Here is a 27,635-nt window from a genome sequence, read left to right as displayed (position 1 = left end):
GACTGACCACCGAATTTATGTTCAGTAATACCACTTTAGCGGACATTACTGGGGGACACTTGGCAGAGGAAGGAGAGGAGAGCGAGTCTCTTCTCCATCGGCGAGGAAAGGGAGTTGTATGTGGGGAGGAATGAGGTGAGTTGGAAGGCTAGTTGGGTGGTGGAGTTGTTGAAGAGGGAGTGGATCTCGGAGTCGAGGTCAAAGGTGGGGACTGGGCGCGAGGCGTTCCTGGCCATCGCAGCGTAAGAGAGTGGTGGGGACGTAGGGTTGTACGGGGCGGGGACCTGAACGGGTTTTGGTTGGGGACCGGGTTTGGTTGGAGCAGGGCTATGCTTTGTGGGGGGTGATTGTTGTGTTTGGCGGAACATCGGGCAGTTGCGATAACTAGCCGGATGAGTGTTAGCTCCGCAGTTGATGCAGGATGGATTTTCTTCCTGTTTCTTTGGGCATTTTCGTGGCCCGTGAGGGGTGTTACATATAACGCAACGGTAAGCCAGATTGCAATTTGACGCTGCATGCCCAATGCGCTGGCAGTTCCGGCATGGGGTGATTTCGTGTAGCTGGACGGCTTCGAACTTCACGATGCAGTTAAACATCGCCCTGGCTTTCGTCAGAATGGCCTGCTGGAATTTGGGGGAAAACGTTACAAGGAAGAGGTGGAGGGGTTTCGCGTTTCGTCGGGAGGAGCTAGTCTCGTATTGACGAACGCTGATGGCTTCGGAGATGCCGCGGCGGTGTAGCTCCTTGAGGATTTCATCGGTAGAGTATGTAAAATCTAGTCCTCGGAGGACTAGGTTGATTGGTTTGAGGTGTGACGGAGTATACGTGAAGAAAGTTTAGACCTCTGATAAGGCTTAACGTATGTATAGATCCAAATTCAAATCCTTGGATATATCATATTACAGTAAGGCAGGATGGAATAGGAGCAATCAGGTATCCTGTTGCTAACCATAGTTTTCCTCAGTGGGTACTATTTATCTTTTAATATATTTCTATCTATTTTTTCTATCTGTGCTTAAGAAACTGATTTTTTTCTCAAAGATTTTTGATAATATTATCAATGAATATCATCAGAGATATGCCCAGATGAATAATTATTTTTCATAATGATATCAATGTGAATGGCTTGAATGAAAAGTCTTTTAAGTGTTATTCAAAATCAACATTTTATCTGATAGAAGGTTAACCACCGCAATCACCAGTGAGTGGTTTTTTTTTTCTATTTTCAATATATTTATAACAAATAATATACATATGTCGGATGATATCATGTGAATGTTGATGTTATTGTTATTATGACCAACAAAACAATGGATTACAGATTGAATTTCGGTTCTAGAGGATTATTTCCGCGTTGATGAAATGCTATTAGCTAGTTTTGATGTAGTAATGGATACTACAGTATTAAAAGTCAATGAAAATTATATGGAGCATTACTAATTAAATGAATGTAAGATAATAGGTTATTGAAGGACATTTTCTTAAATATATTATTTAATAGTCAATAAAAGACAAGGCACTTTATGGGTATGCAATCCATTTAACAGTTGGTTAGTTCAGCAGCACAGAATGGGTTAAATGAGGTAAAAACTTTCAAAATTGTCAACGCGATCTATAATAAATCGATAAAAGGTTAGTCAGTCAACGACTTGCTCAGATTTATTATCAATATAAAATCCATTAAAATAATTAATGGATTTATATCTGGTCAGGATTAAAATCTTTACTGGCTCTTCTAATAATAATAAAATATAACAAAAAAAATTTAGGATCCAATAAAATTTCAATTATGGGATTGAATATTTATAAAGAGGCGCCCTTCCGCATATCCATGAAAGGTAAGACACGGAAATAACAATTGGAATTTAACTAATAAAACCATAAACCATTGCCTGAGATGATAAAAAAATGTCAAAAACCAAATCCAGATGCCATCAATTCATATCTAAATTTGTGTTACAGTTTCATAAAATTGTCTTGTTGTTTTCCTAAATTTTGATTAATTGGCGCCTTTTAAAATTTCAATATTTATGCGTTACGCTCATACCGACTTTTATGACATTTATTTAAATTTTTGATTTCTCCCACGCCATAAAATTCTTCAACAGGTGATGACAAAATAGCCAGATGGCAAATTTTGATTGAGTCTAATTTAAATTTACAAACAGCTTTTTACATGCATTTGGTAATTATGTAAATAATTCAATCAATTCGAATGCTAATCTAGTGAAGGTGGTGGCTTGGTGATTTAGTGAAGGTATCTTCTGATGTGAATCACTCCTGAGAGATATGGTCTGTTTACAGCTCATATCAGTTGATTGATGAAAATATTCGCAATGAATTTGTCCCATGAATAAAATCAAATATATTTTAAAGTCATCGAGAGCTTCGATAATTGGCCAATGTGATTATTATTATTCTGTTAAGGGAAAGTCGCACCGCGTCCTTGAAGAACTGTTGTGCCCCTTTTACTGGTTACAGTGATCACAGTATCTGAAGCAGGCCCATAACCGTTAGAAACTTTAGTATGTTCCCTACTTCCAGATCTTTCAGCTTTGCGTCTGGTATTAAGTGTTCTCCCAGATGCCTCGACCTTCGCATTCGCATTGCGAAGTCATGCACTAACCCAAATGACAGGTCAAAGCAATGCAGGAGATGCGGAGTGGAAGGCCATATCAGCAAGGACTGCGGAGCTGACCCAAATTGTCTACTGTGCAAAGGAAAGGAGGGTATGGACCATCGGCACATTGCGGGCAGCAGCAGGTGCCCGAAATACAGGAGAGCCCTTAGCACAAATCGCAGATGAGGTTGATACAAATCAACCTCAACCACTGCGAGGTGGCGCAGGATCTACTCGCGCAAACCATCCGCGAGAAAAACTTCCATGTGGCCATGCTAAGTGAACCATACCGAAACCTTGGTGGTAGCGTTTGGGTCAAAGACCAAACGGGCCAAGCAGCGCTATGGACTTGTGGAGAACAAGCCTTCGAGGAAATAATGGAGCACCCGGAGGAGGGCTTCATCAGAGCGAAGGTGAAGGGCATCCACTTCTACAGCTGCTGTGCTCCACCCAGCACTACACTCGTCGAGTATGAGCAGATGCTTCCCGCTCTTGTTTTGGATGCAAGAGGACGTTGGCCGATCATAATAGCAGGCGATTTCAGTGCGTGGGCTCTTGAATGGGGCAACCGGATAACTAATGTGAGGGGACGTGTTCTCCTCGAAGCATTCGCGGAGCTAGACCTGGTACTGACGAATGTTGGGTCTTCGTACACTTTCCGGGGAAGGGGCCTGGGGTCTATAGTGGACCTGACATACGTGAGTGCCACTTTAGCCAATAGAATCGCTTGGCATGTCAGTGAGGACTATACTCACAGCGACCACCAGGCAATCTGCATAGAGATCAAGGGTGGATCGAGCTCGAAAAAGAGTTTTCGCAGAATGCCGGGTTTTATGCTTGGTTGACAGTGAAAGCTTTCAAGGGGGACACGTTTTCCGCGGTGCTCAATTCCGACATATCCCTGGCTGGAGAGAAAGCCACCCAGATCACTCGATGGGTGACAGAAGCATGCGATGCTACTATGCCCAGAAGGCGATTGCTCCCCAGTAGGCAACCCAACTACTGGTGGAACATTGAAATCGCAAGTTTGCGAACCGCATGTTTTCGGGCAAGGAGGCTTTGCCAGAGGCTCAGGGGAAAACCCGGTGGCGACGGTCGAGAGGAGGCACACAAGCAACTGCGTGGTCGCCTAAAGGAAGCCATTCGGAGGAGCAAAAAGAACTGCTTCAAACAGCTGTGCGACCATGCCGACATAAACCCTTGGGGCGAGGCTTACAGAGTGGTGATGAAAAGGCTGCGGAAATCACCCCAGGTGACCTGTCCGCGTCTCCTGAAACAGATTGTTACCACTCTGTTCCCTCACCACGAAAATAGGGGAAGGCAAATTTTAGTCCAGCCAAATGACGGCATAATAACCCCTGTAACTGTGGAGGAGCTGCGGGAAATATGTGGTAGGTTCGGTGACAACAAGGCCCCAGGTTTGGATGGCATCCCCAACCGAGCTTTGAAACTGGCAGTGAAGACTAGGCCCGACCTTTTCGCCAACACCTTCGAGGCGTGCCTAAAAGAAGGAATATTCCCTGCCCAGTGGAAAAAGCAAAAATTGGTGTTGCTTCCGAAGCCTGGCAAGCAACCTGGAAACCCAGCGTCGTATCGTCCTACCTGCCTATTGGATACAATGGGGAAGATGATGGAGAGAGTCATCTACAACAGACTCCTGCCCATCGTCGAAGCCAGCAATGGTTTGTCGGAACGCCAGTTTGGTTTCTGACGAGCCCACTCTATGGTGGACGTAATTGGCATGGTGGTAAACCTGGCAAAAGGTGCACTGATTTCTGGCGGCTGCTGTGCCGTGGTGACGTTGGATGTCAAAAACGCATTCAACTCGGCCAACTGGAATAGAATTTAAGAGGCGTTGGCTGACATTGGTGTCCCCGGATACTTAGCGAATTTGGTGGAAAACTACCTCTCAGAGAGGACTCTCTGGTACGGGACGAATGAGGGCCGCAAAGAGTACATTGTCACAGCCGGGGTACCACAGGGATCGGTACTTGGTCCTCTGTTGTGGAATATCATGTATAATGGGGTGCTTGCTCTTCCCGTCCCAGAGGGGACTACGATTGTCGGCTTTGCTGATGACCTAGCTGTGGTTGTTACAGCAAAACACCCAGAAGATGTGGAGCTTTACGCAACGGAAACAGTGAGAGCGGAAAAGTCCTGGCTAGAAAAGGCCGAGCTGACCTTGGCGGACGCGAAAACGGAAGCGGCCTTAATAACGAACCGCAGAAAAAATAACACTGTGAAAGTGGGGGTCGGTGGACATACGGTCGTATCAAAGCCGGCTATTAAATACCTGGGGGTAATAATTGACACCAAATTGAGTTTTAGGGAACACCTAGAGAATGCATGCCAGAAGGCAGCCAGTGCCACCACGGCACTTGCAAAAATGTTGCCAAATATTGGTGGACCGAAACATTGCCGGAGGTTGGTGCTAGCCGGAGTGGTGCGCTCCATCCTGCTCTACTCGTCGCCTGTGTGAACAGAGGCACTTGCAGACTTTCAGAGACAGAAGCAGGTGAACTCGGTTTACCGGCGGATGGCTTTGAGGGTTTGCAGTGCTTTTAGAACCACATCAGATCAGGCAGTATTGGTGGTGTCAGGCATGATCATGACATTCTGGCCAAAGAAATGAGTGTCCTGTGCCATGCAAGACGTATGGAGGGGCATCCACAGCGTAGAAATGCGGCAAGGTCAGAGTTGCATGATCTATCGCAACGCAGATGGGACGAGTCTACGAAAGGTCGGTGGACGCACAGGCTCATTCCCAACATTAGGGTGTGGCTTGAGCGAAAATATGGGGAGACCAACTACCACATTACCCAGTTCCTCACGGGACACGGTGGTTGCTACAGGCAGTATCTGCACCGCTTTGGGTTGGATGATTCTCCGAACTGTCCCAGATGCAATGGCAGACCGGAGGATCCAGAGTATGTGATGTTTCACTGCCCACGATTTGCGATGCAGAGAAGGAGTTTAAACCAGGTGCTGGGCAGGAGCGTGACCCCGGAGAGCTTGGTTACTGAGATGCTGGAGTCCGAGGAGAATTGGCTTGCAGTTGGCTCCGCAATCATCCAAATGTAGGAGGAGTTGCTGAAGGAACAAAGAAGGAGGAAAGCCGGAAGGGAGAAGGATGAGTGCCTAAGAGCAAACCTACCCCGCGAAGTAATGCCTTAATGGTGATCCCGCGGGACTAGGGCTGGAGAGACTGGGGGTGGTTTTTAGTGGGTGTGAATCCCAAACGCGCCGCTGTAGTTCCGGCGTTCGGGCGGCGGAACTGCGGCGGACGTGTCTCTCTAAGATTTTCGACTTCCGTGTAAGCACAAAAAAAAAACAAAAAAAAATGTCTCGACCTACTTCGCACAAGTGCCGGACACTGTCCCAGGAAGTGTATAGAGGCTTCGTCCTCCTCCTCACAAAACCTGCAGGCAGTGTCCGTAGATATCCCTAGCATCCCTAGGTGATAGTTCAGACGACAATGACCGGTGAGAATTCCCACTATGATTCGCAGGTTCTTTTTGGTGAGATTTAAGCAACCCTTTGTGCGCGTGGGTTCCTATCCCCCAATAAGCACTCTGGACTGCTCCATCCCTGGTAGGCCCGCCTAGCATAGTTCCCTCAACCGTTCCTCTTCATTTCTTAGATTCATAGCCATGAAACCATTTCCGATTCCACAGAAGGGTTCTGGCCCCTGTAAAGGCGTCCCTGCTCCCTTCTTGGCTAGTTCGCCCGCTGCCTCGTTGCCTTCCAACCTGCTGGGTTGGAACCCAAAGTATCCAGACCTTGTTGGACGAGTCCAGTGTGTTCAGTCTCTCAAGGTATTCCCATATCAGTTTAGAATTCACCTGGTTGGACCTAAGTGCCTTGATTGCTGCTTGGCTATCGGTGAGAATAGCTATGTTCTGCCCCCTGTAGTTCCTTTGCAGATTAAAGGGGGCAAATTTGTCTATGACGTATATTTCCGCCTGGAATATGCTAGTGTACCTGCCCATTGGCTCAAAGTACATTTTCCTTGGACCAATGACACCGGCACCCATTCGCTCTGCTGTGAGAGATCCGTCAGTATACCAAGTAATCAGTTGCTGGTTTATGCCGTATTTCGCAGCCACGTTCTCGCAGTTTGCCTTGTTACTCCAACGTGTTTCAAATTTCTTATCGAAGTGAAACCTCGTTGCCATGTTGCCATGTTTGGTATCAGTAATTGGGGACACCGCCTAGAAAGAATATCAATCTTCCTTCGATTTAGGCAGCTCCCCGCCTCACTGATACTACTGGCCATACTAAATATTGCCCTCCTTGCCTGCATCTGTATGTGCAGATGGAGAGGGATTAATCTCAGAAGGACCTCCAGGGATGCCGTTGGGCATGTCCTCATTGCCCCACTGATACACACGCAAGCCAGCCTTTGGAGATTATGTAATTCCCTGGCTTGTGTGCTGAGTTCGGTTCCTTCTGCCCAGATTACCGATCCATAGGTAATCGTTGGCCTTCCTATTGCAGTATATATCCAAAATGGTATCTTCGGGCTGCAATCCCATTTTTTCCTGCTATGGATCTGCAAGTCATTAGAGCCCTCGTGGCTTTCCGACAAGTGTTTCCGACATGTGTCTTCCAGAGTAATTTTTGGTCTAGCGTAATTCCTAAATATTTGACCTCTGTTTCTCGTTTCACCTCCATGTCATGTTATGGTTCTCAGCTGATCAAGCTTACGCCTCCTAGTGAATGGTACTATGGTGGTTTTGGTTGGGTTGATCCGCAGTCCCACCTTCCTGCACCAGGCACTAGTAACCCTTAGTCCAGTTTGGATTCAATCACATACGGTATCTTCATATTTGCCCCTACAGATTAGAACAATGTCGTCCGCGTAGCCCTGGACTTGTATTCCAGTATTAGCTAACACGTCCAGGAGTTCATCCACTACCATGCTCCACATCAGCGGCGATAGTACTCCACCCTGTGGACAGCCTTGAGTGGTGTTCATGATAATAGAATTAGTACCTGTTTGTACCTCTATTTGTCTGCTTTCTAGCATTTTGCCCATCCAGAATGCCAGGGTGTTTCCCACTCCTTTGCGGCTCAGGGCATCTATACCTCTGTGTGCGATGTGTTGTCGAAAGCTCCTTTGATATCCAAAAACGCGCACAGTGCAATTTCTTTTGTTTCAATAGCATCCCGTAGTACCTCTGCCAGATGATACAGAGCAGTTTCAGTTGACCGTCCTGCCCGGTAAGCGTGCTGACAGTGATGTAGGAGATTACGCTTTAGAACGTTAGTTCTAATATAGTTGTCTATCACCTTCTCCACCGTTTTAAGTATGAACGATGTTAGGCAAATTGGTCTGAAAGATTTAAGGTGAAAAGGATCCTTTTTACCCGCTTTCGGAATAAAGAGCACTTTTGCCCGTCTCCATGCCTTTGGTATGTATCCCAGTGCTATGCTCCTCCTTACCACCCTCAGAACGGACTCTAAGATAATTCCTAGGCCTCTCTGGATAAGTCCTGGGAAAATGGCGTCTACTCCGGGAGATTTCAGTGGTTTAAAAGTTTCCACTGCCCATCTTAGCCTAGCTTCTGAGCATACCTCTTTCGCTAGTTTCCAGCTCTCCTTCCTTCTCCTTTTATTAGTCGTTGGGGGGTCAGGCAGAATGCTGTCGGTCAGGAAATGAATTCTGAGAAGCAGGTGTACCCTGTCCTCCTCATTCTCGATAAATGTCCCATCTTCGTTTTTCAAGCAGACAGAGGATATTCCCCCGTTTTTGGCTGCAGCCTTGTATAGCTTGGTTGCTTATGTGATCTGATCGATCCCTTCACAGAACTCCCAGAAGCTTTTCCGTTTCGCTTCCCTGATCGCGTTGCTATATGCAGTCAGTGCATTTTTATACCTCTGCCAGTCCCTGGGTTGTTTTGTCCGGTTAAAGAGTTTTCGTCCCTCTGTTCTCATTCTGGCCAGGTTCTTGTTCCACCATGGTATATCCCTTGATGACTTGACTGTCTTAGCCGGACAGCTGATGTCATATGCGTCAATGACGATTGTGTTGAGGTTTTCCACCACCGTTTCTAATTCCAGTTCGCTCCTGATATCACCGCCCCCTTGAAGGTGGGCAATGTTGTTGCTCAAGTGATCGAGTCGATGTCTGTCTGTCTTTTTGTTTGTGACCGGGGGAAATCCATCATGCATACGCATCTGGAATCTAGGACACGCATACCGGACTCTTACTGACGAAATCCTCCCAATTTCCCCCACACTCCGTCACCGTCTTGTGTTCAACTAGCTCCAACCTGTGGTCTTTAAGCAAAGACGTGATCGTCCGTTTAGTCTCGTTCGCATATATCTGAACTTCGTCTGGGTGATTGGATATTACGACCACTCCAACGTCACCTGCGAATCCAACGACAATGGCTCGCTTAGCCGCTGGGAGCCGTAAAACGCCATCATACATTAAGTTCCTAAGCAGAGGACCCAGAAGAGACCACTGCGGTACTCCTGCCGTTATATGAGCGCTTCAATGACATAGTTCCATCTAGCAGAATTAAACGCGTTCTTCATTTCGAGATACATCAATGCGCAATATTTTCCTTCGTGGTATGCTTTTCTGGCTAGCTCAAAAAATAGTTTGGAAACATTAACTGCTGAACGAACCTTACGGAAGCCAAACTGCCTATTTGATGAATAACCGCCACAATCAATTATTGGATATAGCCCGTTATAGATTATCCGCTCGAGGACCTTGCCTATTCTATTCAGAAGACAGATAGATCTATAGGATTTTGGTTCACCTATCGGCCTATCTGTCTTCGGGATCAATATAAGCTTTCCTATTTTCTACTCAGCGGGGAAGGATCATTCTTTTAGGCAGCCTGCAAATACTTATGCGAGTGTCTTGTTAGAGATTCGATCAATACCGGAGGCTACGGTACCCCGGACCCTTTTTATAGCGTCCAAGAATTCGTCTGTGGTTACTGGAGGTAAGCGCATTTCGTGATGGCGCATTGCAACCTGTTTATATTCGAAGTACTTTTGTTCATACTCTGACGTGTTTCTTCGACGTTGACTCCACCTTCTAGCCTTCAGGTATTCCGTACGATACTTCCATATTTCAGCGTTCCACCAGCAGTTAGGGTTGCGCTTCCAAAAATGTGCACATCTTGGAATGGATGCTTTTTCAATGGCCGTTCCTGTAAACTCATTGTTCTACTGCAATACTTCCAGAAATTGCTTGCTGAAAGGCTCGGTTACCACAAGCCAACACCGCAGTGTTTCCACCAGCACAGGTAATTCGATAATGTGTTGTGTTCCTACCTTTGCAAGCACTAGGACTGAGGTAGGTATATATTTTGGGAGCAACTTACCCCCTTCATCAGTACAAACCTTTGGTAGCTTTATACTGATGATACACTGATATACTAAAAAATAAAAATTGTATTTTGAAGGAAGCTACTGGTCTATCAATTTTAGGCTAGACTACAAACAGCAGACAATATCTAATCTCTGAGGTAGGTGTCATAATAGCAGTGTTGCTGATAGCTGATACCGCTGACGCAGATTTGCTGATTGGGTCTGTTTGTGTGATATTCAACATTGTAAATTCGTAAATTCGCGGTAACAGTAGCAGGTTCGTTGATTATTGCTCCTGTTTCTGTGGTTAATGTTTGGTGCATTGTGGCCTTAGCGAATTTCACAAATTGTTTAAGCCACCCGAAAAACCATTCTGCAGTCATCCAACTTAAACCCGCTCCAGGGGCTGCGTTGAACATTAACTGATATTCGATCCTTTTTCTGGGAAACACCAGCATAAGGGGCATATATCGCCAACTGGTGCTGAAGCTTATCTCTACTGTAATAATTGCACCTCTTTCCGCAGAAGTTAAGGCCTACTTGTTTCGACCTTGCATCACTACGGCTTTTGATTTTGTTTTGGGTATTCCTTGTTCCAGTTTCGTCGCAGTTATAGATGCGGTCTGGCCTCAGATGGCATTTTTTTATAGATTCTACTCAAGAGGTTGATCAACGACTTCTCTGTTGAAACCGCCAGCGCACTCAGGTGAAGGGCTCTCGAGTTTTTCGGGTCTTTCACCTGTATGTAATTTTCGATTATATTTCAGGTTTGTGTGGTCCAATGCACCGGTACAAGGGTACACGGACACTTTGAGAGTGTAGAGCTTGTAGTATCCAAAGAGCAAGTCCTTCTCAAGGGAATACTCCGACGGAGCTGCGTTATTTGCGGGCGGACCTTCTATTTCGTTAATTCTTTGGGATATCTCTGAACTCTTATTGTTCTTGGTCAATTCAGATGCTGTTTTATCATCATATATTGGCTTAAGTCAATGCAGACTCCTGCTGTCAGGATTGTGTGGCAGATGTGGAAGGATGCGAAAGTGAAAGGACGAGGAAATTGCCCAAGAAGAAGTTTAGAGCTGAGTAGGAGGAGCAGCAGCCGAGGATTGTGCCAGGTCCCTCTGTCGACCAATTTGATAATTTTGTAGTAAACCAATCCTCGCAGACTTTCACTGAGCACCAGATTAAATTTCCAAACAATGAACTAAATTTTGTCGTCTAAGGTTGGGCAGATATCCCACTTCTAATCGCTGACATAAAGGCGGGAATTTATGCATACTTTCCAACATCGCCAATTGTCAGAGGAGAAAAACCGCCCTGATGCGCCATCAAGGGTTATAAATTTTAAATAGGCCAGGAACACCAACGAAGAAGCGAAAGTTAATAAAGGGCTTAGAAAAAACCGGTTTACTACATTAAAGCAAATAAAGAGAACTCGCTGGTAATTTTGGATAAAGAGGATTACGATAACTAGATTTTGGAAAAGCTGGACAACGAACCTATAGAAGACTCAGGACCGATCCCCTACCACAACCCATTAAGCAGGTATACAGAGTTGACTACCACACCACTCTTTGAAACCAACAGACTGAAAATGTCACAAAACAGTACTTACTAGAATCGAAGAACTCCCGAAGATCCATAAACCAGGCAAGAAGATGAGGAAAATCGTTTCAGCAGAAATGTTTCCCGCGCACCAGATTACTCAATGGCTATCAAAGGAATTCCGAAATATATAAAAACAGTTTGAGACTAGATCTGTCAAGAATTCAGGTGAGTTTTCAATTGATTGTGGAAATCGATGAAGACGAAGCCTTAGTGTCTTTCGACGTCAAGGCTCCTTTTCCAAGTATCCCGGTCAAGGAAGCGACCGCCGTAGTAGGGAACTGACTTTTTCAACAACGTGAGAAACCACAAAGGCGAGGTAAGTAAACAATACATGAAGCTAGTAAAAATATGTTTGGGAGAAAACTACTTCACTTTATGGAGTGAGTATGAGGGACTCCCTTTCCTCGTTAATCAGCGAAATATTCGTAGCCAACCTGGAAGCAGAGCTAACTTCGTCAGATCGGATGCCAAGATTTTGGAGGGGGTATATGGATGATATCTGCACTGCCATCACGAAAGATGACGTGGAAAGAACGCTCGGCTTCCACAATAAACTGCACCCCAGTATTGAGTTTACCCTGGAGATGGAAGAGGAAGATTACAGAAAACCGACGGACACCAAACGGATGGTCACCAGCATTTCGAACCATGCTTATCAGCACAAAAGTCAACTTTTTCAACTACATGATTCTCTTTATGCTAACTCTTTCTATTTCCAAGGAGGGAGCAAATTGAATGGTTACTCCGACCAAACTATCAGAAACTTAATGACCCAAATGAAGATTGACTACGGATCAAAACCCAGACGAAGAATAGCTTTGGAATTCAACAAAATTTTCCTTCTGTTGAAAAGAAATCTGATTGTAGTTTTCAGCAGCAGGGACAACCAACTCAAAACTCTCTGGGGTCGACCAAAACTCAATCGATCAAATGGCCAAGTCTGGGGTATACGAATTTTCCTATGGCAGGAAATTATACATCGGGCAAACCAGAAGGAACGTGGAAATACGTTTTAGGGAACAAATAAAGGAGACAGAATTGGCGGAAAAAAGGGTGCGTCGGCTTTCATAACAAAGGTAGCGGAGCATATCGTCCTAAATTAACACAGAGTTTCGAGGGAGAACGTAAAGATGGTTAACTGCATATGCTGAAAGAATAGACATTCACAAAACCCCCATGGGGGAACTTCCCAACGGGGATTAAGGCAGCGGTTACTCCTGCCTCTTCAAATTCACCAGGAGGCGCCCTCCTGGGCAAAATTATAATATCCGTTCCATCGGCGAGTCTAGTGACTAGGAGCAGAGAGTAAATGAGGTTTTAAGTACCCCCGCGAAAAGGTCGGACGATTGTTGTGGGGAGTTGGCAGGCGAGTCAGCAAAACCGGTAGAAGAAGGAAGAGATTGGGTGAGATTACGAGAATAGCGAAGGTGAGACCAAAAGGATTTCAACTTACCGCGGACAAGGGTGGCTTCGATGTTTAATAAGTACCTTACCTATACGTTTTTTTAATCATCGACTTCACAGTGGAGCGTATAGCCAAAAAATGACCAAGGTCTGCGTCCTTTTTAGAAACCCGAAACTTCTTCCTGCGTACACGTTTCAGGTGAATGTTATTAATTACCTCTGTTGTGAACCAAGTTGGGTACGAAAGCAGGCAAGCAAGGGAAGAAGGGACATAACAGGAGAAGAGATCAGACAGGATATTGTAAAAGGTGCTTAGAATTTGAGCCCACGTTGAGTTGCTTAATATATGAACCCAGTTGAAAGATGCTAAAGCTGAGTTGAGACCATTAAAGTTGGCTTTGCGGAAGTTGAACTTAGTAGATTTACGCGACAATGATCTTGCCAGTCCTCTTGTATTCCTCGGAGACTTGGGTTCTTAGCAAGAAGAATTGCGAACTCTTGGCCGCGTTCGAGAGAAGAATCCTCCGAAGAATTTTTGGCCCCCTACATGAGGATGGACGATTCCGTAGCCTACATAACGACGAAATCTATGAACGATACCATGACCGTCCGGTTGTGGATAAAATCCGGCTCAATAGGTTACGGTGGGTGGGTCACTTGGTCCGTATGGAAGAGGATGATCCAGCCCGAAAAGTCTATAAGGGCAATATCTATGGTAGAAAAAAAGACGAGGCAGACCCTGCCTAAGATGGAGCGATGGCGTAGCTCAGGACGCCAGACAGCTTTTAGGGATATGGAATTGGTGGACCTTGGCACAAAACTGGGATGTCTGGAGTTCCTCACTGAGGCACGCCTACACCGGATACCGTTTGTTGCGCCATCAATGATGATGATGATATTGCCAGTGAAAGTGATAGGATCAGTTTGAGTTGAATTTAAGAATTTAAGGAAGACTTCTCATATATAAAGGTGAAAGCGGTATGTCAAATAGTTTTTTTCAGAATATGATCATGTAGGGTGTTAAATGAAAGGACTCAATTAGCACTTTCTAAAACTGTCCTAACTCAAGAAATCTTCCCCCTCCTTTCCTACAAAACAAGTCATCTACCTGGGTGTCACTATTAAGGCAGGCCTAGACCGAATACCGGTTGTTGCGCCGTTGATGATGATGATGTTTGTACTGGTTTGTCTTCCCATTTTAAATTCTAATTCTAACCTTCCTCAAATAATATTCTTTCCGACTCTCCTGGAGAGTTTAGAATTATCAATTATAGTCAAACAAAACTAGGGGTATATTTGTTGTAGTCAGATACTAGGCGACCTATCTCTAGGTCGTATATCTTTCTTCCAAAAGTAGCAGACAATGCTTGGATTTAACGCAACATTGGAATAGTTGTGTTACACGTGGGCCTTCATCAAAACCTTTAATTAATATTGAGTGAGACGTTAATGTAGAAACATGTCAGAAAGTAATAATTTAGTCGGAATGATAAACGTTTTCAACACGCGAGCATGAGATATTTGAGGAAAGTAATATAAAATCAAATGTCAAAGCAGCACTCGTCCAAGAATGCTAATTGGAAATGATATTCACCAGTTTCATCTGGTCACCATCCTAAATCGTAATATTATACATCGCTTAAGGGTAGCTGCGCATACCAAATTTTTGGAGGATTTTTCTCAGCTGAAACCAAATTGAGGGATAATCTTGCAGATGCAACAGGCATGGTCACTAGACTATTGTTAAATCTTCGGTGCAGCATCTTCCCTTAACAGATTACAACTTCGAACGAGACCAGGTAGCAACAACACCCAAAAACGCCAAGGTCAATTTCCACATTGTAGCTGTAAAGAATTCCTTGCAAATGAAAATTGCGTAAAGATTCCGCTTCGAACGCATGACCTACCTCAATGTAATCGTGACAGGTTAATGATCGCATCTCAAGATTGAGCCGGTTTCGGATCGGAAATTTTCTTTGCAATAAAAAGATATTTATGCATGAATTTCATGAATTTCGATCGTTTGCAACGCAGCTTCTCACCCAATTCGTCAAATGTCTCCAGAAGAAAATTATATACAAAATTATTCTGCAGTTATTCGCAATAAAGTCTACAAATGTCCTCCGTTAAAAGTCTTTATCTGCATTAAGGAGGTCGGCGTACGAAAAAAATGCAATACTGATAAATACCATTCAGTTAATGTATCTGAGAAAGAAATTTTGATAACGTCATTGTTTCAGATTCAGATTTTTTTTTCATGCAGGTTTCAGGTTTCCAGTGTTCAGGTTTTTTTGTTTAAACTGTCTCGTGAAAAAGTTCAAGGTACATTGTTTGACTTCTTTTTCGAGATGAATAAATGAAACTGTTATTGCATAATATCTGCTTTGTTTTCAATTTCGCTTTTTTACGTTTTCTGCTGTTTGGAATTATTACTAGCTTCCAAAATATTTGGCACATATTTTACCGAAAGAAAACAATCTTTTCTGTCAGCCTCAATTTTGATAGAGCTGTGAAATGAAGATGGGTTCGGAAATTTATTGTATCAGATAATTATTTTCAATGAAATATTCGAAATTTTTATTCTAGATTTTACAAGGATAACTCCTATTGATATGGTTGAGGTTTTGACATCCATTGCTCAGAAAATTTTTACAAAAATGCCAATTTGTATGGCGACAAGAAATCCGGAACAGATATATTATTTTAAAAAAGGAAATTTGATTATTAAATCATCGACAGTTTACTCACGTGACCGGTCGGATAAATTTAACTTTTTAATAATGAAAGCCGCACATTAGTAGGTTTTGGTGAAAAGAGATGAATAAAATTCTGAATAAGGCCAAAGAAAAGCAGGTGCAGGAAAGGATTATCTCGTATAATTCCTATTCTGAACATATATCCAGCTAGTGAATTATGGCCTGTCAGAATGCTTACAATACTCCTGCAAGTCCTCCTGCTTTTCGACAGGATAAACTTTGCGGTACGCATGTTCGGTTCTGACAGGAAAACAGCATTTGGATTCAGCCAACTGTCATTATGGGAAGCTTGCTCCCAGTTTTTGAAGACAGCTTAAGCCAAGTCACTGGTACTCCAATTGCTGCTTTCGGTCCCGGCATGGGGAAGATTGACCCCTCCTTTGCTAAAGCATCCGAAATTTCATTTCCCTCTATACCACAGTGACCAGGTACCCAGAGTAGTTCCACCGTATTGAATCTAGAGATAGTTTTGTTAATCTTCACTGTTGGAATCGAACATTGTCCGTTCGCACGACAAGCTCGCTCTTGTGAGATGCCCTGGGAATTTTCGTAATAACTTTTGGGTGTCGAGAACAGTAAATAGAAAAGTCGAGATCGGATCGAAAGCAAAGAAAAGGTTGGACTTGTAATGATTTGACTTGATTTACTTTAACTATTTAACTCTTATTTTTTTGATTATAATATTTTGACTTTACGAGGAAAACGCGAGTCGAAGTGTTCCGCGCCACGGTTGGATCAGAAGAGACCGACTTATTTCCATGCGGTCCTTACTGTCCCAACCAACGGCATTTTTTTACCGCTGGCTCTCCACTCTCCCCGGTGCGTTCTGAAAACGAGTGAGTGGAGAGCTTCCGCGTTCAGCGTTCCCGTCCGCATCCGCAACATCCGAAATAAATTTCGAATGTTGCAGATCCTGCCGCGCCACAATAGAGTTCTAATGGTTTCCGCATTCTTGAACGATTTTCGAGGTGATCAAAGGACTACTCAACGCGCTCAATACAATGCTCATGCAGAATATATGGAAATCTTCAACAATGATGGCTCAAAAACAGAACGGCGCTCTGGAGCCCAAGTACACTTCTCCAATAAAAACGGCTTTTTATTTGGGACAATATGCGACGGGTTTTGAAGCCGAAGCATATGCGATCCTAAGGGGGCAAACGGGGTGATTGACGAGCGGTTGAAGGGCAGGCGCCTGTTTCATAGATCTAATCGCATTAGTCTATGAGCTGTGAATAAATATATCTACGGGGCTGTAAATTGAGTAATGCATTTAAAGCTGCACCGGATGTCGTGCTCATGGCACCTATAATACCCAGACATACAGTTCTTTGCAGTGCGGCTAGTTTACTATGAAAACCTGTCTCACCTTGACCCACCACGCTACGGATGCATAAGCAAACATGGGCCTAATGATAGCAGCATATATCCACATTACCACAAGAGGCCTGAGTCTCCATATCGAGATAAAGGTCCTGCCTGGACAGCCCATAAGTTGTGAGAGCTCGTTTCAATTTAACCTCTACATGCTTATTCCAAAGAAGCTTTTTATCTAGAGTGGCTCCTAGATATTTCACTTCTTCGGAGAGTTGGAGGGTTCTACTCTTCATCTCTGGCTAGCAAACTCAATCCAGTTTTCCCTTTTTTGTGCATAATACCATTGTGGTTTTAATTGGATTAACTGAAAGACCATGTCTGAGGCACCAACTGCCTAAGATCTTGATTATTAGCTTAAGCTTGAGACTATACTAGCAAACTTTGCAGTTCGCATAGTAGTGAGTCGATCAGCATACTCTCCAGAAGTAGTGATCTCCTTGGGGGCAGCTTTTCATTGCTTTTGCTGTTAGGTAGCGATCGACACCGACGTCAGTACACAGCAATCTCTACGTTAGAATAATATGGATTGACTTGATTAAAGCATCATCGACACCATGCGCTCTGACGACATCACAAAGTTTTTGAAAATGGTTCACAGTCACACGCCCCTGCAGTGTCGATCAACACCCCCATCGCGTATTCACCCTTCAGAGCATACTCTATCTTTGAAACCAAAGAATAAAGAGCACGTTGGTTTTTATTAAGTGGGTTCGACTTAAGCGCCTTTCCATGAATGTGATGTTCAACCAGTTTCTCCAAACTTTTCAACAAGAATGAAGTCAAGCTTATCTGCCTGAAGTTTTTTCGATTAGAATAGTCATTTTTCTTGGGATTCGGTCTGAAGACTACCTTAACCCTCTGCCAAGAGGTAGACACACAGCTAAAAACAAGACATCCTCGAAAAATATTTCCTAGCAATCACTCTAAGTGCTCCATACCCTCCTTTAGCATTGCTGGATAGATGCCATATATGCCAGTTGCTTTGAAGTGGTCAAAGGACAGTACGCCAGCTTTCACCTTTCACCTTGTAGCATTTGCATGTTGAAGAGGTTGCAAAACCCATCCACTCTCCCCCTAACAATTCTCTCACCTGTTGTCCCGGAGTTTGAATTTCCTGGAAGGTCTGTACTGGTTCCAGTTTGGAACTCTTGAAAATACCATCGAGTTTTCTAAGAGAGTCCAACTGGGCCAACTCACCCCTTTTAAGGACTCTACGTGAAGTCTCCCTTACGCCTTCCAGTTCCTCACAGTACGCTCTAAAGGACTCTCGTTTCAAACACCTAACGAGCCTCTTATATTCACGCTGTGACTTCTGCAAGTTTAACCAGTCTTCGTTCTTATTGCTTTTGCAGGCAAGATAAAGAAGGTGCCTGGTTGATTTCCTGAGTTTTTGCAGTTTCCAGTTCCGCCAACGTTCCGTTTTACCGCTTTGGTCTCGGGAAATAGGACAAGCTTCTTCATAACACTCTAAAGTGTGCAATTCTGAGTTTCCAATTCATCCTCGAGCTCCAAAGGAGTCCTTAGTCGCCTGGGGAGCTATATTTTGTTTCCAAGAAGTCCACTGATCTTTGTCCAATCCGCAATAGTTAGATTGAATTCTAGATATCAGTGATCTGGCAGTGAGACTTCGTCCAGCACCCACCATTGTGCAATTAACTTTAACACTTGTGGAGTACAGATTGTTAGGTCAATTATTTCACTTCTTCTCAGTCCCACGAAGGCAGGGGCGCACCCTACGTTTGTAGTCATGAGACCAGTTAGAGTGATGAAATCAAATAGCCTCCATTTTTGGATTGCATTTGCTACTGCCCCAACAAATATGTTGAGCGTTCGCATATTAAAAGTCCAAGACCACTTGTGCATACGCTACTAGATCCCTTAGTTCTTGCGTCGGGGGTCATACAATGAATCATAGAGTAAATAAGCGGAAGCAACTATGATATTTTCCCTCTTGCGATTAATCTGATATTTTACGATGACCATAACTAAGTCGTGGGAGCAGAAGTGTCTCAGCATGGTTGTCTCTAACCGTCTTGACAGCAGGATACAAGTTCTCAGTCTTATGGATCTTTCATCGTAGAAGATCCTAGCCCCCGTAACTGATCCAATGCCACAGATTCTATTAAATCGAACCAATGGCTCTTGCATCGGAAAAATATAGGGGCAATCCTGCAGATTTGTCAGCCTAGCTGCCAGCAGATAGGAGGAGGTTTTGGCATGCTCCAGGTTAATTTGAGCAATCTTTATGCTTTCCGACATAAACTTAGTCTAATGTGTAATGAAAAACTTTTCAAAGCGTATGCCGCGGTCCACGTGTGACGGGGTTTCCTCCACACCGATCCGCCAGACAGTCGATCCCCTCTTTGTTTGATTTCTCTGAGAAAAGCCACACTTGAAGGTACGGCAGTTCCCATGTCCTCATCAACAAAAGGTCTCAGCTCATCCCGCAGTACGTTCGTCTGTTTTCCACTTAACACCTTGACTGGTTTGCGGTGTGTGGTTTGCATAGATTCGATCACTCGAACTAGCATCAGGTTAGTTCACGTCTCCGGCTTCCCTTTTTTCCGCCTGTTCCGTAAATAGCGCAGGAGAGGTTGCCAGCGGGTAGGATTTACTCTGTAGTCCCTTCACCAGTGCCATCCCCATACGAGGGTTCCGGCACTGTATGCACTAGCATATCTTCTGTGCGCAGCTCGATTGTGATAGAGCGCACCGAAGATGTTACAATTTGCTCCATATTGTTTGAGTCAAAGGCCATGATTGTTCTTCGCTCTCAAAATGGAGATGATGCTCTACATTTTCCTGATATAATTGAATTTTAATCTATCTAGGAAAGTGAAGCACCATATGGTGGTTCCCCTGAGCACATCCCGGCTCTTTTGAGCCAGTTCGAATACCAAGCTAAAATCCTCCATGTTTGTAAGTTTTCCCTTCCTGTCATTCATGAACTTTACCCTCCAGTGTCCAAAGTCTATGCCCGGGTTCTGTTCACACAACATGCGGATGATGTCCTCTACCTTCCTTCGTGGGCCCGATAACCAATATCCGACATGTTCTGTCCTGCGCAGCTCATTGTTCACAATAGTTAACTTAGCCGACCCCCAAAACACAAAGCCGGGATTACCTGCTGCAGCTGCTTTAAAGCAGCCTCATCAGTGCACCCCAAATGGAGAAGCCCATTCCGAAAAAATTGATTGTTAAATCTTGGCTTCGTTCCTTGCTCCACATTTTTTCCACAGATATTGCCGGACGATGGTATATTGTTCCTGTGACATTTTGCCATCCTTAGAAGAAACTCAGATGGCAGCAGTCCGAACTGATGCTGTAGCTCACGCATACGCCCTCCTCCTTCCCGCCTTCGTGTCCATATTTCTATGGGAGCGACCAGCTTCAATAAGATTTCTCTCAATGATTTGATGACCTCCTGGCACACCCGTCATAATCCCCGTGGGACGCGTGCATGTAGGCCCTGGTGCTAAGGATGATAAAGCATTAGTCACCACAGATGTGTTGGTCTTACGCTTCTTGCACGCATTACCGCTGACAAAAGAGCCTGGTGCGTCTAGTGCGGTCATCACCAGGTTACCTGTTTATCCCCACGATCCGCCGAAGATTCCGCTTCCTTGCGCCCAATTTCTCTGAACATTATTAAGGCGGCAGAATACGGTTTTTCTTCGGTACCTCTTTCCTTCTCCTGGGAAATAACCTAGCATCTGACATTTAATGGTGTCATGGTGGGTATAGAAACCTCTTTCATTGACGGACGATCGCTTTAAGCCTATCATTTTTCGTCTTTGTTATTGCTGTTCTTGGAAAACTCGTGCTTCACTTGAATACCTCTTCATTTGTAGCATTAGTGACAAGTTATCCACCACCTAGGCACTACGGTCAAGTGATGTCGAAAGCTGGTAGCTCGCTCTGACTCCCAAAAGCCATAGTACTAGGGTTCCGAGATATTGAGCAGTAAGTTTCCTCCTTTTCTTTTGTTGTGTTCGTCTCCTTTCTTGCATACAACTTGATGGAAGCCACTGCCTCAAAGAAGTAGAATACCCGGTGAAAAATTTTTTGCTTGTTACCATTTCAGCTGCTTTGGTATTTGTCATCCGTTTGGACTACAGCGGTCCATTTTTTTTTTTTTTCAAGAGGATATAGAACTGCCTCTGACAAAGTTTGCGACTTTTAGTTACAATGACGGTAGATTTCTTACTAGAAATGGTGTGCGTAGCATACTTGACCATGATAGAATTCGGTATCTCAACCAAATTGATGAGGTGGACCAGGCTGGCTCTCATCAATGTGCGAGGCCAGATAAAAGCAACACGACCACTCTCGAGACCATTCAGTATCAAAAACAGTATACGACAAGGGGAGGCCCTATCACGTATCCTTTTTAATCTGGTCCTAAAAAAGGTGAGCCGCCATGTCCATGTAACTACGAGAGGCATCCTTCTCTTTAAGTCCACCCAAATACTGGCCTATGCTTCCGATATTGACATTATGGGAAGAACAACCCGAGATGTACAATCTGCCTTCACGCAGAGTTCTTGGACAACACATTAATAAAGGCAAGACGAAGCACATGGTAGTAGTGTTAGCACCAAAAAACCAAGGAAGCAACAGCATTAAATTCCGCTGGTCAAATGAGAACAGGAGACTACAACTATAAGACCGTTGATAATTTCTCCTATCAGGGGTCAAAACTCAAAACCGATAACAACTACGACGATGAAATCGATGCACGGTTGGTGGCAGTCGACAGAGCCCATTTCAGCTCACAATCTAAATCTGAAAACATTCTCCAGAATCAGAGAGTGAGTCTGAGATCTAAGGAGGCCGACCAGCTGCATATGAAGTGCAGAATCATGAATTCTTGCAATTTCTCCCTTCAAGTTGACTTGACAATGGATGGTCCAATGCCAAAAGCTGGTTCAGGTTCCACCATTCTGGATACAGATCTTGAGCGAGACAGTCTCTCAGCTTTCTCATTATCAGCGATGTTTGTGTGCCCTTGCACACATTAGGAATGTTTCGTTTAGTAAGCCAAGTTTCCGCAGCAACTGGTGGGAATTCTACAACTGGCTTTCTATGCTGTTGCTTTTTAGTGCTGATAACATTGCTCGATTGTTGGAACAGAATCGTATCTCCGCCTGGAATATAGTCGTCATTTTCTCGGATGGGTGGGGCCAGTTCCATAATGGGGTTACCCGAGTGCAATACGTCGACTTTTCTCCTAAGGCATAATTGAAGGTACCTACAATGTCCATGAATGGGCCTAAGGAGTATTCTTTTTCAGAAGTCGCTTTTTCTGTTTTTTCCGTGAGCCCATTGAGTGCCGTTTCTACAGATTTGTGCTTTTGGAAGGCATGTTGCCTTTTAGTGAAGTGGCCACTGAGGAATGTATGTATCCCTTATGAGCCGATCTACTAGTCCTTCTAGTCATTTTAGTAGAAGGGAGGTCAGACTGGAACTTTTTATGCCCATGTAGGTAGAAATTGCGAGAGAGACGTCTTGGATGGTATGGTCACGTAATTTTCCCTATCGGGAATTCATTCGCTAAGATTGGTCTGAACAACGAAGTCAATGGTAAAAGGCGAAATAGCCGGACAAAACAATGGTGGCTTGATATGCAGGATGATGATTTGAAAGCCTCACGATTGCGTCCAGATCAGGCTTTTGATAAAACTAAATGGCGCAACGAACCCTGCTTGTGAATTGTACAAACGCTGAAGAAAAAGAAGAAAAGAAAAAGTGTAGGTGGAGTTTTTTGGTTTGGGAATAAATCACACCAGTTAATTGTAATATAAACGTGTGCTAGGTAGCCTATATACTCCAAATATATAGACCCAGGGCGTTCGTTCGTTCTATTACTAGCGCAAGAATGATGCTGCCCTGAACTGGAGACATGTATCTACCGAATACTTACTACTACCTGCTCAGTAAACATAGAGAAACCAGCTATAAGGTTGCCTCAAGAGAATTGTTCTCTTCGCAGAGGCGCCACCATGATGATAGTTCAGCCAATCCTGTGCTCTTCTTTAAAGCTTTCTGTGCCTTTTTTTGGGAGTCGGGTAGGTAAATGCGTTAACGCATAGAGTGTTGAACCCCCGTTCTAGGACTACCAACTAAGCACCTCCCCTTCTTCAGACTAGCCTGGAACCGTTTGACGCATTGCTTCGGTCTAGCACTCTCGCTCTCCCAAGTTTTTGAGACTTCAAGTCGTGGAATCCCTTTCACCAACTGGCGCATCAGCGAGTCTACTCCTTATGAGCTTTTCGAGCGCTTTCCCGGCCGTGTTAAGCATACGCAGCGGTCGGTATGCAAATGAGCGCTGCTGATCTACTGTTCCTCCATGATCAGCGCGAGTCTGGCCACCTTGCAGCTACAAGGAAAAATGCTCCCCTTCAAACAAGCATCGAACACCCCAAACTGCAAATCTGGCCGTTGGCGAAACACCAGTTTGTAAACTTCCACCGGAATACCATCAGGACCTGGTGTTTCTTTGTTTTTCATGGTGAGAACAGCTTCTTCGAGTTGTCTGAGTGTGGAAAGGGGGCAATCCCCGATGCTTTCCACGCTATTATCATCATCCCGTACAGGATGTCTAGGGGATAATGACCGTTCAATGCGGTCCATCAGGTCGCTATTTAGTATACAGGACTTCCGCAGAGCCCCAATTTTTCGAGTGACAAGCTTATAGCCAAGTCCCGACGGATTCTCATTCACCTCGTTGACCACGTTCTGCCTGCCGCGAGCTTTGTTTGCATTAACCGCGCTGCGGCATCTCATTTTTGCTGATATATACTGTATCTTTAGGCCTCCTCGTTGACGTGTAAATTTTGTGCTAAACGGCGGAGCTTATGACAATCCCTACTTAGTTCGGCAATTTTTTGCTGTCCACCGGTACATAGAAGGCTTGTCATAGCTGGAGCCCCTCCGGCGCATGGAAGCCTCACGTGCTGTCATTATTAGGTTCATCACTGAGTTTACTACAGTGTCAGCTGAAAAGCTACCACCCCCCCCCCCCGAAGTGCCCCCTAGCGCGACACTGACTGTTCCATGAGTTTCGACAAACTTCCCGATGTTCACCCTCGCGAGATTCCACAGGCAGGGAGATCGTCCGGTAAGCCGCGTCAACCACTTGGAATGCGATGTACTGGTGGTCACTTGCCGAGAAGTCTTCTAGGATTCGCCACCCGTCCACCGATCGCGGTAGAGATTCTGACGCAAAAGTGATGTCAGCTTCTCGAGTCAACTACTTGTAGCGTGACAGTCCCAAGCCCATAGTAGAGTCGAAAGCCCGTTTCTTTCAGAACCTTCTTAGTATCCGGTTCGGGAACGCCGGTAGTAAGAAATGTTCCCGGGCTATCGGCTGTATCTCCTGCTTTGCCATCGAGCAGCATCCAGGTGGAGGTGTTGTTCCGGACACCAAGTTGTTCCACCATTGTGCTTCTCTTTTGAAACAAAGTACTTTTTAAATGATGGCAGCTCTGAAACCCTCTTTAAGGCCTGTCGCGTATCCTCCCACACATCGTTGAAGGCGGAGCAGTACTAAGCCTCCGTTCGTACTTCCGTTGACAAAGTTTAGGGTTACATTTTACGGTATACTCCTACCGACTCAAAGCGAAGCATAAAGCCTTGCGAAGATGCAGTCCTTTCATCTAGGAGGAGTTTCCGGATGGACTGGTTTCGTCATACGAGACTCATATATCGGCTCCGATAGCCTTGACTGCAAATGAAGGCCTAGCGGTTGGCAGCGAGCCGCTCTTTGCTGCCTTTTGTGATGAAGTGCTGGGACCACTGTTTGCCCTTAGCAGCAGGTGTCCGGATGCTCCTTTCCCCTCAACCTTGGCACAGCCCATGGGTTGTGATTTTTTCGAAAACGGTTTCCTGGGACGCTCTCCATCGGTGAGCTTAGGGCTCCCATTTCACTCAGGTTGGGGTCGTCATGATCGAGATTTAGTTTCAGGTTAGGCAGAGCTCCTTTTCCCGAGACAAGGCTAGTTGAAACCGGGGATCGCCTGGTACCCAAGGTTCACAGTTCACTGCCAGATCTGAATCCCTGTAACCATTCAGCTCTCGGCACGCTTGTCACATCTTGGCTTGGGGTTTTGGTTACCGCTTAGCTTTATGTATCACCACTGGTTCCCTCATGTTCTTTTCGGAGACTTGGTTTCTTAGCTAGGCAAATTGCGAACTTTTAGCCATGCTCGAGAGAAAGAGAGAATCTTCCGCAAAATCATGCAAACTTACTTTCATTTAAGGGCTTTCCATCTATTGCTGTTGGTCACATAAAATGGCGGATAATATCTTTTTCTGTGTGGAATGTTACCCATTTACTTTTGAATTTAATACTGAATGAATGTGGTTCAAACACTCATTGCATCCTTGAAGCATCGCAGTATTATACGATTATTTGTGAAGCTATTCTATTGATAAATGCGAATCTTGCCTAACAACTACTCATTAACTGGCAAATACCTGTGTCTGGGATTCCTTAAAGAATCATAAAAACTTAGATAAATTAGATTAAAGCATGAACCTTGCATTCTTAAACAGATTACTTGGAAGGTGTCTATGGCATACTGTTGTGCCATCCATAAGTATAAACTTTGAATTTTACTGTAGATACATGACATCGAGAAAATTAGACGCACGTTGAGAAGATGGTTTTGATTTCATTAAATACCTGGTCATTTCTCATATTGTAATGATTACTATTTACTTGTTCTGGTAGAACGCTATTTTCTGCGCAGTGCGTTGAAGGCAGTCTGCTATTATCTCTCGCACTTTTCCGGACGTTTGTATCTACATTGCCCGTAAGAAGGAAAATCGGTTTAGAAGTGGTGAATTTTTTGGTTGAAATAGTTTTTGGTGTGGTGAAATGGTGCCTTGCTTTAATCTGAGTTATCCCGCTTGGCTTGGAGAAAACTTTTTCAGTTCTGCAATCTCGAAATCAGTTTCTTCTCAAATAAAAGTAGTAATTTCAAGTGCCATATTTAACGGATTAAATTAATATTACTAACCTTGATTTGATTAGATTTGAATTAGTTATGATTAATATCTACGCTTGACTTTTTGATAACTTCTTTTTATAAAAATTCAAACCGGAATGCTATCCTCGAAAATAATTACATACTTTTTCCTTGAATACAATATCTCAACGCATGAAGATTGCTCGGTATCTTTTTCTATAAAATATTCAATTTTAAAAATGCATTTTGCTAATTAATAGCCAATATGACATTTTTCAGTTAAGAAAGGTGCGAAAATGGCCAGTTAAACGGAAATGACCTTAAATAGTTTACTGTATGACACATGTAAATTCATAAAGTTGTTAATTTATTGTGGGCGATAAGATACTTCCTTCCGCCTTCTCTATAGATGTTGCATGTAAAAAGGAAAAGAAAAAGATTTTCTGCACTTGATTCTCCTTGGATGCGGTTGCTCTGAAGGGCAACCGTATTGAGCACTAAATACAATGAATTTATGTAAACGAGTCATTTTTCATCTGAGTAAGCAAGTGGAAAATTTTCGTCAGCGGTTACTGATTTATTGTAAATTTTAAATGATTTCATGCAACAGTTAAATTAGAAGTCGAAGTATTTTGAAAATAGACGTGCTCGCATTTTCAGTTGTCTGTCATTTTTAAGGTTTTATGTGAAAAAACCCTTATCAGGATCGATTCGATGTTTGTCTGTTCGTCTGTCTGCCCGTCTGTCTCTCTTTTTTTTCGGCGTTGGAAGGAGGAAAGGTTCAAAACCTACTCCTGGCTTATGCCACGCAATTATGTGAGACTTCTACTTATTAAAACCACCTCCTTCTCATTCCACTCTCCCCACGAAACTCCTTTAAAATATTGCGTTGTGGGGTTGAATCGGCTTTTAACTACGGCTCATTATGGTTATCTCCCTTTCAACGAAGTTTTTCCTGCCTAAGCTGTTGGTGAAAAGTTTGCAGTTCCTCTACAACCTAGTTCCAAGCACTCGTTGACTCTTCCTTGAACTCCACAATATTTCCGGGTGTTAAGCGCCTATCTGCGACTGCTTCTATTCTTTTTCGGTGCGCGGTAAACCTAGGGCAATCAAATAAGGCATGCTCCGAATTCTCAGTGACGTCACTACATTTTGGGTACCATGGTGACACTTGGTGAACAAATCGATGTAAGTAAACACGATAACTTCCACGTCCACCTAAGAATTGTGTTAGCTCGTAACTTAATTCCCCGTGACTTCGTTCAAACCATCTCCGAGCTCCAAGCACTCAGATCTTTGCTAGGCCCACTGCACTATTCCCGGAGATCGCCTATAGATCGGCCTCCCGCCGACGGCGTTCCAAGGCTTTCGTGAATCTTAGAACATTCTCTAAAGACAAAGAATGCGCAGAGTCTTCTCTGAAGAAAACCTAACCCCCCCCCCCTCCGCCCCCTCTGAGTTTTGGGGAGGCCGGCAAGCTACATACGAAGTAGGGGGCCGTTTCTTCTTCCTCATCGCATTGGCTGCATATGGGTGAGACCAATACTCCGATTTTTCCATGTGGTA

Source organism: Hermetia illucens, chromosome 1, assembly GCF_905115235.1.
Source record: "Hermetia illucens chromosome 1, iHerIll2.2.curated.20191125, whole genome shotgun sequence".
NCBI lineage: Eukaryota > Metazoa > Arthropoda > Insecta > Diptera > Stratiomyidae > Hermetia > Hermetia illucens.
The sequence above is the reverse complement of the archived record's forward strand: the minus strand, read 5'-3'. Positions refer to the sequence as shown.